A 13,413-nucleotide genomic window follows, 5' to 3' on the forward strand; every position below is an offset into this window, starting at 1 on the left:
AGATAGGCTGGTGGGTAGAGATAGGATCCAGAGTGACCTAGACAAATTGGAGGATTGGGCCAAATGAAATCTGATGAGGTTCAACAAGGACAAATGCAGAATCCTGCACTTAGGACAGAAGAGTCCCATGCACTGCTACAGGCTGGGCACCGACTGGCTAAGCAGCAGTTCTGCAGAAAAGGATCTGGGGATTACAGTGGATGAGAAGCTGGATATCAGTCAACAGTGTGCCCTCGTTGCCAAGAAGGCTAATGGCATATTGGGATGCATTAGTAGGAGCATTGACTGTAGATCAAGGAAAGTGATTATTCTCCTCTATTCAGCACTGGTGAAGCCACATATGGAGTATTGTGTCCAGTTTCACCCTCCTCCCCACCTCCCAAAAAGGTGGTGGACAAATTGGAAAGAGTCCAGTGGAGGGCAACAAAAATGATTAAGGAGCTGGGGCACATGACTTATGAGGAGAGGCTGAGGGAACTAGGATTATTTAGTCTGCAGAAGAGAAGAGGGAGGGAAGATAGCAGCCTTCAACTACTTGAAGGGGGTTTCCAAAGAGGATGGAGCTAGGCTGTTCTCAGTGATGACAGAACAAGGAGCAATGGTCTCAAGTTGCAGTGGGGGAGATCTAGGTTGGATATTAGGAAACACTATTTCAATAGGAGGGTGGTGAAGCACTGGAATGGGTTAGGAGGTGGTAGAATCTCCATCCTTACAGGTTTTTAAGGCCCGCATTGACAAAGCCCTGGCTGGCATGATTTAGTTGGGGTTGGTCCCGCTTTAAGCAGGGGGTTGGACTTGATGACCTCCTGAGGTCTCTTCCAATCCTAATCGTCTATGATTCTATAACCCCACTCAATATACCCTTCCAGCTTGATTGTGAACCATTGATAACTACTCTATGAGTATAGTTTTCAAGCCAGTTGTGCACTCACCTTATAGTAGGTTGGTCTAGGCTATATTTCTCTAGTTTGTGAGATGGTCATGTGAGACTGTATCAAAAGCCTTACTAAAGTTGAGATATATCACATCTACTGCTTCCCCGCTATCCACAAGGCTTGTCACAATCTATCAAATATAAGGGATATGCATTCAGTGACTTATGTATCAGGCTTTCCTAAGTAAAAATACCCCAATTCTACTGCTACCAGAACTTCTGTTAAATCTAGTAAGTTAAACGTGGGCAGACTTAGTCAATACTCAACTGGGGAAGTCTCTCTGCAGCTGTAGGTGGTACTCTTCTGAGTTTGTACCTACTCAATGCCCCAATATGGTGCTACCATGTATTGGGCTCTTTTAAAATGTCATCTTGTGGATAACATTTGAAACCAAGGTCCTCGTTACTTCTACCCAATAAAAATCACATGGCATTTGTAACCAGAGAAGGTTGTTAGCTCAGATATCATGGCCAAACTCCAAAAAGGATAATTGCATTCAACTGTACCTACCTATATTCCCACAGCTATTTCAACACATAAAGTTAGTCTTAATTCATCTCCTAACATCTGTTATTTAATATTACTGGTGTAGAACAGCTGCCACATTCTGCCCAGAAGTGGCTGAATTTCACAATAGGTGAAGTAATCCCTATATAACCAGTACATAGTAGCTTGTCAATTTATTTGAGACCCTTAGGATGAAAGATATTAAGGGTGAAGTTTATGGGTGTGCAGAGAACCAGCACAAGACCTGTTTATCACTTGAGTTCCGTATAGGCTGTGTGCGGTCTCTTTGTCTTGGGGTGAATTTTGTCCTCCACAAACATAAATGAATTCATGTTAGTATTATTTGCGACCCTTCTGCTAGATGTCAATGGTAGCAACAGGGGATGGATCTGATCTGTCTGGGGGAAGAGAGGGTCCTCTTTCTGAAATATTTTTGAGGCCCCTTCCAGTACCATAATCCTATTCTGGTTCTGAAAAATTAAAGTAAAGTCTCCCTGGTCACCGTTGCAGGTGGCCTTTTCCCCAATGTGTAAGCACTCAGAGTCCTTTGGAACAGGGAACCACAAGTTTGTTTGTTTTTTAATTTAGAGAAAAGAGGAAAACAAAAGAAACATAAGAAATTGTGCAACCTCAATCAAGAGCGCAAAGAAGTTTGATCCATACGAGAGTTGCAAATACTAATTGTCCAGCATATTGAGTCCAGAACCCTTAGCCCTACCATGAACCCAGATACCTGAACCCCCATTCTTGCATGTCCAACTAGATTCAGTAACAGTCAGAGGCAGCAAGGGTTGGCTCTCCTCTTCCAGTCTCTCCACTCCAGAGAAAACAACTATACTACATCCCACTCCAGCATGCAGTTCAGTGATACCAGATCGGCTTCCGCTGGCCTAGAGGGCTGGAGTGCTGTGAACTCAGCACTGCAATCATTGGTTTGCTTGCTGTATACTTAGCTTTGCCACTGTTGGTCCAATCAATCCTTGGTGCAAAGTCACTTTATACTTGCACCACTGCTGGTCCAGTCTCACAGATACACTCCATGTAGGGGCAGAATCTCCACTGGGGGAACCCAGAACAAACCATCCCCCTTAGATGTAGTCCATAATTCTTGGGATAGATTGCCTAGCCTCTATGATACAGCCATTGGCCTTCTCTCTACTGAGCTTGAATTTCATTGCCATCCCAAAGTCCACTACCTGTAAACTCAGGGTGACCTGCATGCTCTGTACAATCCCTATGTCCTTTCATGTGTACAGTAATACTTTACCATTTATAGAATCCAAATTCCAACCACAGCAACAAAACTCAATAGGTGGAATTATGGATAAGCAACATTATAATTAATGTAAATGGACCTGGCCAGAGATTGCTTTCCCCCTTCTTCTCTATAGAGGGAGCAGAGAGTCATATCCTTCTCAGTCTTTACATTGTTATTTAACATTCCTCTTAATAACCTAAACCACATCTTAGCAGAAGAACAAGAGCATATTAGAAAGCCATAACCCATACCCTCCTTTCTCTCCCCCGCCCCCCCCAATCCCCCATTATTCTGATATTTGTCTCTCTAAAGCGGCCTCTTAAAATGGTTGACTTTGGCAATAATATTCTACTCATGGGGACGTGTTCTGCTGCCAGTGAAAAGTAAATCAAATATTAGTTATAAAAGAAAAGGAAAAATTAGAATCATATGTAGTTTTTCAAGTTTATTTTAATTTTTACTTTGAATGGGTTTTATCTGTTTAATGTCTGAATTATTGATATTTTCTGTTGTTCTGTTATTTTATCTATTCCTTTTAGTTATAATGTATTAGTTTCATTTAAGTAAATGTCAGACTGTGGAAGTTGAGTTCCTAGACTCCTTTGAAAAGCCCACTCTATATGTTAGACACCCTATGCATTATATTATATATTAGCCATATAATGTAATATTATGACAATAGGTTGAGATTTTCAAAGCAGTGCAGGGGATTAAGACACACATCTTCCATTTAAAATGAATGTATAAAGTGCGGCTAAATCACCTGCACTGTTTTGAAAATCTCTGCCACACATTCTATAGCCTACCTATAACTCTAAATACGTAGACATAGGTCACGATATAGATAGATCGGAGGTGAATCAAGTCTGGTTAGAAATAATAAGCAGAGGCAAAGTAATGGACCAGAATCATTTATAGCTCCACTGGGAGCTGTCTATGAAGAGGAAATGCTTAGTACTGGCATGAGACTGAGGCAAAATAAAATTCTTCTATTTAGCACTGGTATCCTTCACCTGGATAGGACGGCAAAAAAGTGCAAATAAAAAAAGACATCAGAATAACAAATAACTGCAGAGAGTCACTCTGGACCTATTCTGAAACAACAGAATACGCTTTAAAAAGCAGTAAAACCAATAAAAATCCAGTCATCTTGAAAAAGGAGAGTCTTAGCAGCAATAAAGGCAGTCAATAAAGAAGCTCTCTCATTTAAACATCAAATGCACATTGTTTTGCAACACCTGTTATTCAGCCATAATAGCTTTCTTAACCTGTCAAAGTGTTTAAGCTGAGGAAAAGAAATGGGCCTCCAGCTGTGCACTTCGGTGGAGAAAGCCTGTGCAAAGCGATATTAGTTTAATGAAATGTGTACCGATTGTAATTGTGGTAATAAGAGGGCAATTCCCCAAGGGGCAGTAGGAAGGCGGTGAGTGCAGTCAAGCAGAAAACAGAAGCTACAGATTGGAGGGAGAGAGAGACAGAGAAGCAGCCGGGAGAAACTAAAATCCTGTCAGTGGGCCCCTGCCTTCCCATGTGCTTGGATATAGTGGAAGGGGTTAAAGGATTCACCTTCTCAGAACACTAACTGACCCCTTAGCAAATCTCAAGCAGAGTTAAACCCAGAGCTGCCTGTGCGCCTCCTCCACAGCTACCGGAGAACTCCTGGAGAAGGAGCTATCTAGACTTGTGAGAACAGCCCAAGTTGCAGATCATCGCGGAAGGTGTATAGCATGCACGTGTAAATACAAGCCAACAATGAAAGGTGGAAAAGGGGGACATGCAGGGCCGGGGGCGGGGGAGAAAGAAAGCAAAGGGATAGTTCACCATTCCATTTACTGGCTCATGTTGTGGTGACTCAGTGCCAGAAGTTCCTTATGCCATGATGAGCATTTCTCTGGGAGAAGGGAATTTTCACTGCTCCAAAGTAAAGCATACTGGGGGCTGGAGGGGAGATCAGGAGGAAATGAAATCAAACATCTCATGGGGCTTTACATTTGAACTGAGAGCTTAAACACCGTGTTTAGAGGTTACTTTGCCCCCCCCCCCCTTTTTTTAAACCACAGAGACAGATCAGACTCAGTCCTTAAAGGCCTACTGGCTTCAACTAGAGGCACTTAGCACCTCACTGGGTCCATTTGAAAGACAAGTCCAAACCACGGCATTGGCCAAAGCATGCACTGTTCACACACGTACCTCAAACAGCTACACAACTGCCCTCACTTGATCAAAATGTTATAATTATATGAGCAGCATGAGTCTCCAAAGCCATTTTCTTACTAACTGAATGTGCCATCACTGACAAGACCCAGTGATGAACCAGCTCCTAAGGGGAGGAGACGGATCGTTCTTAAGAAGCTGAAGAAAAGCCAGCAGCAGCCCCGAGAGAAGTGAGAGACAGAGAAGCTGTAGAAGGAGAGAATTACTGGGGAGAATAGTACAAAGGTATGGAGAGACCCAGAAAATGTAAGAGAAAATAGACTGGAGGGAAAAGAGAACAGAGATAAACCCCAGTAGGTGAAACAGAATGGTTGGCAGAAGCTCTGTGGGTGAGAGGAACCGAAAGATTATTGGGACTCACAGGGAAAGAGAGAGGAACAAAGACATCAGGGGAGTCTCATACAAGGGACTGAAAGCTAGAGCATCCAGAAAGCAAGTGTGAAAAATCAGGACACTTTTTTCAGGGGGAAGGGGTATAGTTGGGTATATAAGACAAAGCCCATAATGTCAGGACATCTGGTCACCCTATTGACAGGAGTTATTTTTGTGGAAATATGGAAGGGGGATAACAGAGACCAAAGAGGTCTGGAGGTGGACCAAGGAGAGGGATGGAGGGATTGGAAGGCAGAGGAAAAGAAAAATGGTGGGGGGAAACCTGGGGAGAAAAGGAACGAGATAGGGGACTGGAGAAGTGGCAAGCAAAGGAGAGCTAGGGAAGAGGAGGAGAGAAAATAATGAAAGGAGGGTAGAAGAATAAAATTATATAAAAAAAAACCTGGCATGGTGATGAGGCATGGTATGTATGAGAGAGAAGACACTGAAGAAGAAACCAAGAGAAAGGGATACACAAATAACTACAGAAAGCAAGGAAAGGGGAACAACTTTAAAATTAGACAGTCAGTGTATTTATAGGTTTCAGAGTAGCAGCCGTGTCAGTCTGAATCCGTAAAAAGAAAAGGGCCACAACTACTCCTTTTCTTTTTAGTGTATTTATACAGTCACGTTTCTACATCTTAATTTACTTCACTGGAAGAAATGGAGGACCTGAAAAGAAGAGAGGTGCATTTTAATCTGGGGAGAATCCTCAGGCTAACTGCTGTATGTGGAGAGGAGGGAGAGCATTTTTGGCTAGATCATGGCTCAGGCAGACGAATCTTTAGGCTGCGTGTGGTACATGCAGTATATGGTGCTCTTAATACTTGTTTTTGTCTAGCTAACTATGGGCCAGCTGATCAGATACTCTTACTTAAGCAGCACGTTACTCTGTATATAAGCCTGCTGATTTCTGTATAGCACTCATGGAATAACATGCTACCCACCATGAGCAGGGCCAGATTCTGATCCCCTTGAATAAATATCTCTGGTTAGGATCTGTAGTGTGCAAAGTATGTCCTATAGTGAGAATAAGGAAGTGAAAGGAAACACCACACACACTCATCTAAGGTATAACTGGCAAATTAACCAGGGACATCACTGTTCCAGTCCTCTTTATTTTCAATAGTGACCAGTCTTATTTTTGCTCCCTTTACATTAGAGCCAGCAGAAATTGTCTTTGATTATTTAGGGACATTAGAGAGCAGTGGAGCTGTCTCTAGGTTATCAGATGACACTTGAGAAAAGCTTCTTCCCTCCCCACCCCAGGAATAATATACAATGTGATGGCTGTAATTAGCCAGGACAACGGTGAGATCATGGCTATAAGACCCATTGAATCAGATGGACTATATTGGCCCATGGATAAATCTATTCCATTGTCACAACCCTCCTTGCAACATCCGTTCATAACTTTGGTGAGGAAAACGCTTGAACCAAATCTAATTTGGGCAGCATAGCTAGCAAAACTTTTAATTTGAAAGGGATTGGAGAGTGGAGGAGGGATATGAAGGGAACATTCTCTTCAACTCAAATCTTTTTTTTTCTTTAAACAATGGTTTAGAGAATTGTTCAGACTTCCCCAGCTGAGGCCTCGTATTGTGATGTGACACCATCACCTTTCATCAGTCATGTCCCCTTCTGATCCGTGATATCATGTAGAACAATGTGACTGATGCAACCTGACACACCATGTCACACTGCCAGGCGCGCCAGCTGGGAAACTATGGGGAAAAAAACAAGCTGAATAAAAGGGCAATTTTGATGAGGAAAATATCTATTTTTGTTAGAAAGGTTCCACTGCCTGCAAAAAACAAACAAGGAAGCAAAGAGAAACAGAACAAAACAGAGATTCAGGCTGAGGACCCCTCAAAGAACAAATGCTCTCCTGTTTTATTAGCTGGTTTGGCAGACCCTTCGGTATGGAGAGGAGGGACAGAGTGATGCAGTTACCCCCACTCTCTGCTGTTTCAGAGATTATGTTTTTCTGCCTCTGCAAAAATATGAGCAAATTTAGCATTTTAGAAAATGAAAGACTAATATTCCTGGCTTGAGACACATAGGATGTACATGCACCCATTTGAGGAGAGACAGCTAACTTTACTTCATTGTGACATACCTCGGTTTTCTGCAATGGACAAATAAGGACTTATTTTTACTTGAGATCCGTGAAAGAATTTTAACTCCAGATTAGTGATGCAAGTCTATTCTACTTCACCACCGAGTACCCTGCAATAAGTACCTATCAGACATTATCTATTTTATGATGTTTGTGGGTAGCACATTGGTTGATAGGTATTTAGCTGGAGGGGGGAGGTAGGTGAGAGAGTAACAGAGATTTTTGTGGTTGCTTTCCATGAACATTCTAGCAAGTGAGTTTGCTTGCAGAATCATCAGGGCTTCAGTGCACTCCATCTTTTAACAACCCCTTAGAGGGCCACTACACAGATGGGAATCACTGGATTCCAGGTTCTCCCACTGTGGCCCCTGCCACCTCTGACTAGAGTGTCCAGGAATGGGTAGTAGGTTCACTCCTGCCACACAAAATGTCCTTGAAAACATTAATTTCAGCCCCAGACTATATTAATTTTTCCACATTTCCCACCACTCCCCTGGGCCCCTGGGAGTCATACAGCCACAGGGGAGACCCAGGTAGCATATGTTCATGGGTTCACAAACTCTGTCCCCCTTCTCCTCCCTGAGGACATGCTGTGAGGGGAATCTGCACAAGGAAATCCCTACATGTTTTTCCTTGCAAAAATCTCCCCACCTGCAATCTGGGCCTGGGTTAGAATACTTGAATAAAGACCTCCAAAAGGCAAATGCCTCAGCTAATCGTGCCTCAGTTAAGGCCATTGCAGCTAGTCACAGCAGTGAAGAGAGCGCTGCTAAAATGATTTCACATAGCTGAGGCAGCTACATAGACACTTAGGTCTAGTCTACACTTCCAACCTATATCTAGGGTGACCAGCAGTCCCGTTTGTAAAGTGACAGACCCATATTTAAGCCCTCCTGCAGGTGCCCTGACTTTTTCTTAAAAACGGGCAATTGTCCTGTATTTTCTCTCTTCCCCTCATCAATACTGACGGATCCTGCTGCTGACTGGATCCCTGCTCACCAGCTGCCCACCCACCAGTGCTGAGTTGGGGAGGGGTCCAGTGGCCAACAACAGGGGTGGGTGTGCAAGGCTGGTAGCGGGGCAAAGCTGCAGCATGCAGGACCAGCCACTCCCCCTGCTAGTCCACCAGCGCAGCCCCTGCTGTGTGCAGGCTTTTGGCCTGCTGGGCCCCGCCCCCCCGTCCTGTTTCCATCCGACACTGGCTGCGCACTGCGAGCTGCAGCGGCTGGGGAGTGCGGGCAGGCGCCGGGTGGTGGGCAGTTATGTGTCGCCTCTGCTGCCCACCCAGTGGCCTTTTATGTGCTCCCCTTTCTGTCCTCTCCCTGCTTTGCCCCTTCACCCCTCTCCCCCAACCCCACTGCTTCTCCATATCCCCCCACAGCGGGGCATGTCCCACTCGCAGCGCTGTGTGGAGAACCAGCCCCCGGTCGGAGTGCTCAGCTCCCCAACAGCCTGGCCGGCAGGCTCCTTCCTTCTCCCATTGCCTCTGGCTGGGCCGGCGCCCTGGGAAAGCCCAAGACCATCCAGACCAGGGGCGCTGACCTGGAGGAGCCAAAGCCCCACACAGCACTGGCATGGGGAAGCCTCCCTGCCCCTCAGCTAAGCTCTGGATTGGCAGGGGAAAAACGATTTCTAGCCTGTTCGTGCCCCAACCCTGCAGGCTCCACAGCAGCCCCCGGGCAGGGGCTTAGCACCCTCTTCACCTACCCCCCAATCCCACCCTGGGTCCTGCCCCCAGGGAGCATGGAGCTGCTCCATCCCCTAGGCACCCTCCCCTGCTGAGCCACCTCTCTGGCCAGGTTTGCTGAAGCCCCTGCAATCAGGTTCCCTGGGCCCTTGTGCACAATGCATCCTTATGTCTTAACCCCTTCCTGCCTGTGCTGTATCCAGGAAACAGGAGGCAGCTGGGTTATGTCGGTGGCCAGCAGCAGCCTGGAACTGTTAGCTGCCTTTCAACACTGTGGGCAGGAAGGGGCAAGCTGCTTCCAGCCACAGGGGAGCAAGGGAGGGGGAGAAGAGAGGAGCTCTGCAAAGACACGGGCCAGCTCATTTCTTCCCTCCCCCTCCTCCCCTGACACTGGAAGCAGCTCCCATCCCTTCCCTGCCGCACAGTGCCAAAAGGCTGCTGCTGGTCATATTTTGGTGTGAACCCTGGCAGAAAGCCGGGGGAGGGGCATGTGGCCCTGCGCACCTCCCCCCGCACATGTTGCCTCGGGAAGGTACCAGCAGTGACAGGTCCATCCCAGGGGCCCAGCCAGGCCGAGAGCCCCGGGCAGGGATGGTCTGGTCAGTCAGGCACCGCCCCCCACACACACACACGTGAGAGGTGTATAGGAGTGTGTGTATAACCTCTCAGGTGTCACCGTTCCCCGTGTGAACCCTAAAGCCTTAAAAGATAAGAAGGTAAATAAAAGAATCCAACTATGCATTACTTTTTAACAGAAGCTCAGTCAACTTGATGTTAATTTGAACGTTTGTACTGCATAGTTCTGACGGATTGCCATTGAACTCACTTGAATAGGAGTAATTTTACCAAGTGTCCCATATTCAGCATAGAGAAATATGGTCACCCTACCTATATTGGTATAACTACTTCACTCTGGGGTATGAAAAATCCATACTCCATAGCAACAAAATTATGCCAACCTAGCCGCCCCCCATGTAGACACTACTGCCTCTCAGGGAGGTGGATTAACTAAATTGACAGGAGAGCTCTCTCCCATTGGCTTAGAGCATCTTCCTTAAAGTGCTGCAGCTGCACCGATGCAGCATTTTAGGGGTAGACCTGCCCTTAGTCAAGATAAGGCACATCTGCAGCCCCCCGCCCAACTGCAATGTGCAAGCAGTGCTTATTCCTTTCATCCTCTCCTTGTTGGTTTCTTTGTTTAGCCACCTTGCTCAGCCACCCTTCAAAAAAAAAAAAAAAAGTCCTGGAAATTGAATGTAAAGGTTTGTATTAGGGCAACACTAAGGTTGAGAAATCAAACTCTCAGATGTCAGGAAACTCCTAAATGTAATGATGCTAGCACAACTTTAAGCTTCATTTTACATGCTTAGCCACATGTTCAAAAGCTGAACCCCATTTTTGCACCCGCATTTGTTTGGCATAAAAAATGCTACCACTTAGATGCCTAAATGATGAATGGTGGACTCAGTTAGATACTTAGACATGGAAGTGACAGAAATTGCACCTGCTAATAATCACCAGTACAAAAATAAATAGTGATAAGATCAGGAAATGTCAGGCTGAAAATTTGGCCCATGGCATGTAGAAATTTCTACTGTTTTCCTTATTAATTGTAAAACAACATACAGAGATTAAGCCACACAGAGGAATCTAAACTGTAAAATTCACACCACATGCAGTGTGGCTAAGTTAATGCCGCAGCACAGACTTTAACAAGGGGAATTTCCAGATTTTTAAACCCTTCATTCTTCAATGTTAAAATTTCATTGACACTAATTTTTGCACTTAGTAAGCATGAAACTGAAATATCAGGAAAAACAACAAATCTCTGTTCCATCCTCCCTAAATGAAACACACCATTGTCCTAAACTGCCACACTGTGCAGCTTGGTTCTGACAGCAGGCATTGCTATCCAGCCCTTCTCACTTATCATTTGGCTTTGGATAGTTCGAGCTGCCAATGCCAATCACTGAGCAAGAGGTGGCATCTGCCCATCAGTGGGTCTGTCTGTACGTGTCTATCTTCCAGGACATTTCTTTTTCTTTTTTAAAGGCCAATTTGTTTAACCATAATCCAGCCAGCCAGCTACAGCTGTCAAGCCTGTTCCAAGGCACCGTTTCCAGTAGAAAAATAAGACAATGGAAAAGGGGAAATCTATTTAAAAAAAAAAAAAAAAAACCACAGAAGCATTAAACACTGGCTTTGTCTCGGGCTACCCCCTGCTCAGGGACTGAAACAAGCTGATCGTTCACTGCTGATATCAACAGATTTTTTTTAATAGGCTTGTTGCTGTTTTGTTTTAATTGATTTTGTTGTTAATGTTAATATCACACGGTTTGTAATTTGTTGATGACCCATAGTTACAGGCAGGGGTGGGCAGGAGCTCAAATATCTCTCCTCTCTTCATTGACAAATTCCTGTCCAGAGAATTTTCAGCAGCCTTCTTTCAAAATTAAGGCTTGAATCTTCTCAGTGGTAGACATCCAGGTCTTTTCCTTGCTACATAAAAGCTTCTTTCAAAAGAATTTGGGCCCTGACCCGGTAAAGCACTTATATATGTGTGCTCACTTTGCAGCACGTGAGTAGTTCCATTGACTTCAGTGGGACTACATACATACTTAAAATTTAAGCACGTGTTTTCACATGTTGTTAGATCAGGCCATTGGTGACTGTGGTAGGCTGTCTGCCCTGAAGACAGAACAGAACATGAACAAAGTAGGCATCAGTACTGCATGCATGATGGGTGCCTATCTTGGCCAACACCCTGGGGATTGAATCTGGGATCTTCAGAGATAAAGCATGAGCTGCACCAGCTTGAGCCAAGGGGCAAAGCTCATATCATCTACAGATTGGGCAAGGGAACCTACAACATACACTCACCAGTGGGTTACACAAGCTTCCTGTGGGTGGTCCCTATCAATGCATTTCAGTGCTGTTCTGGAGGGTTAAGAGGATGTCCTATCAACGTTCAGCCACTCTGCAGAGATTGCCAATACAAACCAGTTGTGGTGGTGATTTTGCCGTGTGGAACAAGTTCACTAGGAACAGGCTCACCACCAAGCGTATTATCACAGAGTCTGCTAAATAGTCATCCTGATCAGTTACAGTGTTCCATCATGAACTGAGCAATTGCAACAGAGACATGTCCACGAAAAGTCAGCTGAATTTTTAAACAAATTGTGTTTGTGTTCATTCAATGTGAATATTGTAGCAAACGAGTTTACTAGCAAGAGCAATCACTAAAACAGAGAATTTAAAGTGAAAATTGCAGAATATTCTTAGAAATCATGCTTGAGAGTTATCTGTGACAGAGGCCTGGTCCTAAGTGACATGCTCATCGAAGAATGTTAACATATTATGTGACTTGCCTATCCAATAAGAAAAAGCACAAATTGCAAATATTGAATAATCACAATTAGCTTCTTTCAATTATTATTTCTAGAAATTATTTGGCAAATACCTATGAATGATAAATAAGTTGCAGAAAATGGTGATTCATTCACACACAAAATAAAGAGGCATTACGGATTGAATAAATCATTTTAATTTTTTGCCCATCTCTAGATATTACCAATTACAGAGGAGTTAATTGAATACTAAATATCAGGGGGCGGGGAGGGAAATAAATACCATGGCTACTTATTGTTGCTGGTTTTTTTGCCCAAATATTCTGGAAGCAAGGTGGCAGACCTGGGCCTGTTTGGAATAGGAGAGGACAGATCTGGGTAATACTGGTTAGAATAGGCCTGGAAGAGGATGATATTCAGAACAGGTTTCAAGGTTCAAATATCAGGACCCCCAAATATGACCATCATCTCACTCCATCATTACCCCTGACTTGGGCTGATTGAAGCCAGTAGTCTAGGTTGAGGCATCTAGTCAGATTCATTTTTGTTTTTCCTTCTCTTCTACAAATGTTTTGCCCTTTTTTCTTTCTTTTATCCTTTGTAAAAATCTATACTCTAGATCAAGTGGTTTTTTTGTGTGTGTTTGTTTTTTGGCAGCCAATTCATCTGCTTGTGTATTTTGCACTAGACTGAAATGAAAATAAAGTAACCTGTCTAAAAAATATGAATGTGTGTCTGTGGGCCAGAGAGAGAACTTGACGGACAGAGTTGTCGACAGTATTATGTAATTAGTGAACTATTTTTCCCAGGTTGTACTACTTTTTTTAGTCCTATTCATTAGCAGAATTACATCGCTCATTTTACATTCCAGAACTATTGCTCAAGGCAAACAACAAATGTGGCCCCAGAGAGAATGCTGACTGCCAGCATACTTGTGTGTTACCTTCCTCGTCATTAAGCCATTCACTCTTCTC

The sequence above is a fragment of the Eretmochelys imbricata genome, chromosome 4, assembly GCF_965152235.1.
Source record: "Eretmochelys imbricata isolate rEreImb1 chromosome 4, rEreImb1.hap1, whole genome shotgun sequence".
Taxonomy (NCBI): Eukaryota; Metazoa; Chordata; order Testudines; family Cheloniidae; genus Eretmochelys; species Eretmochelys imbricata.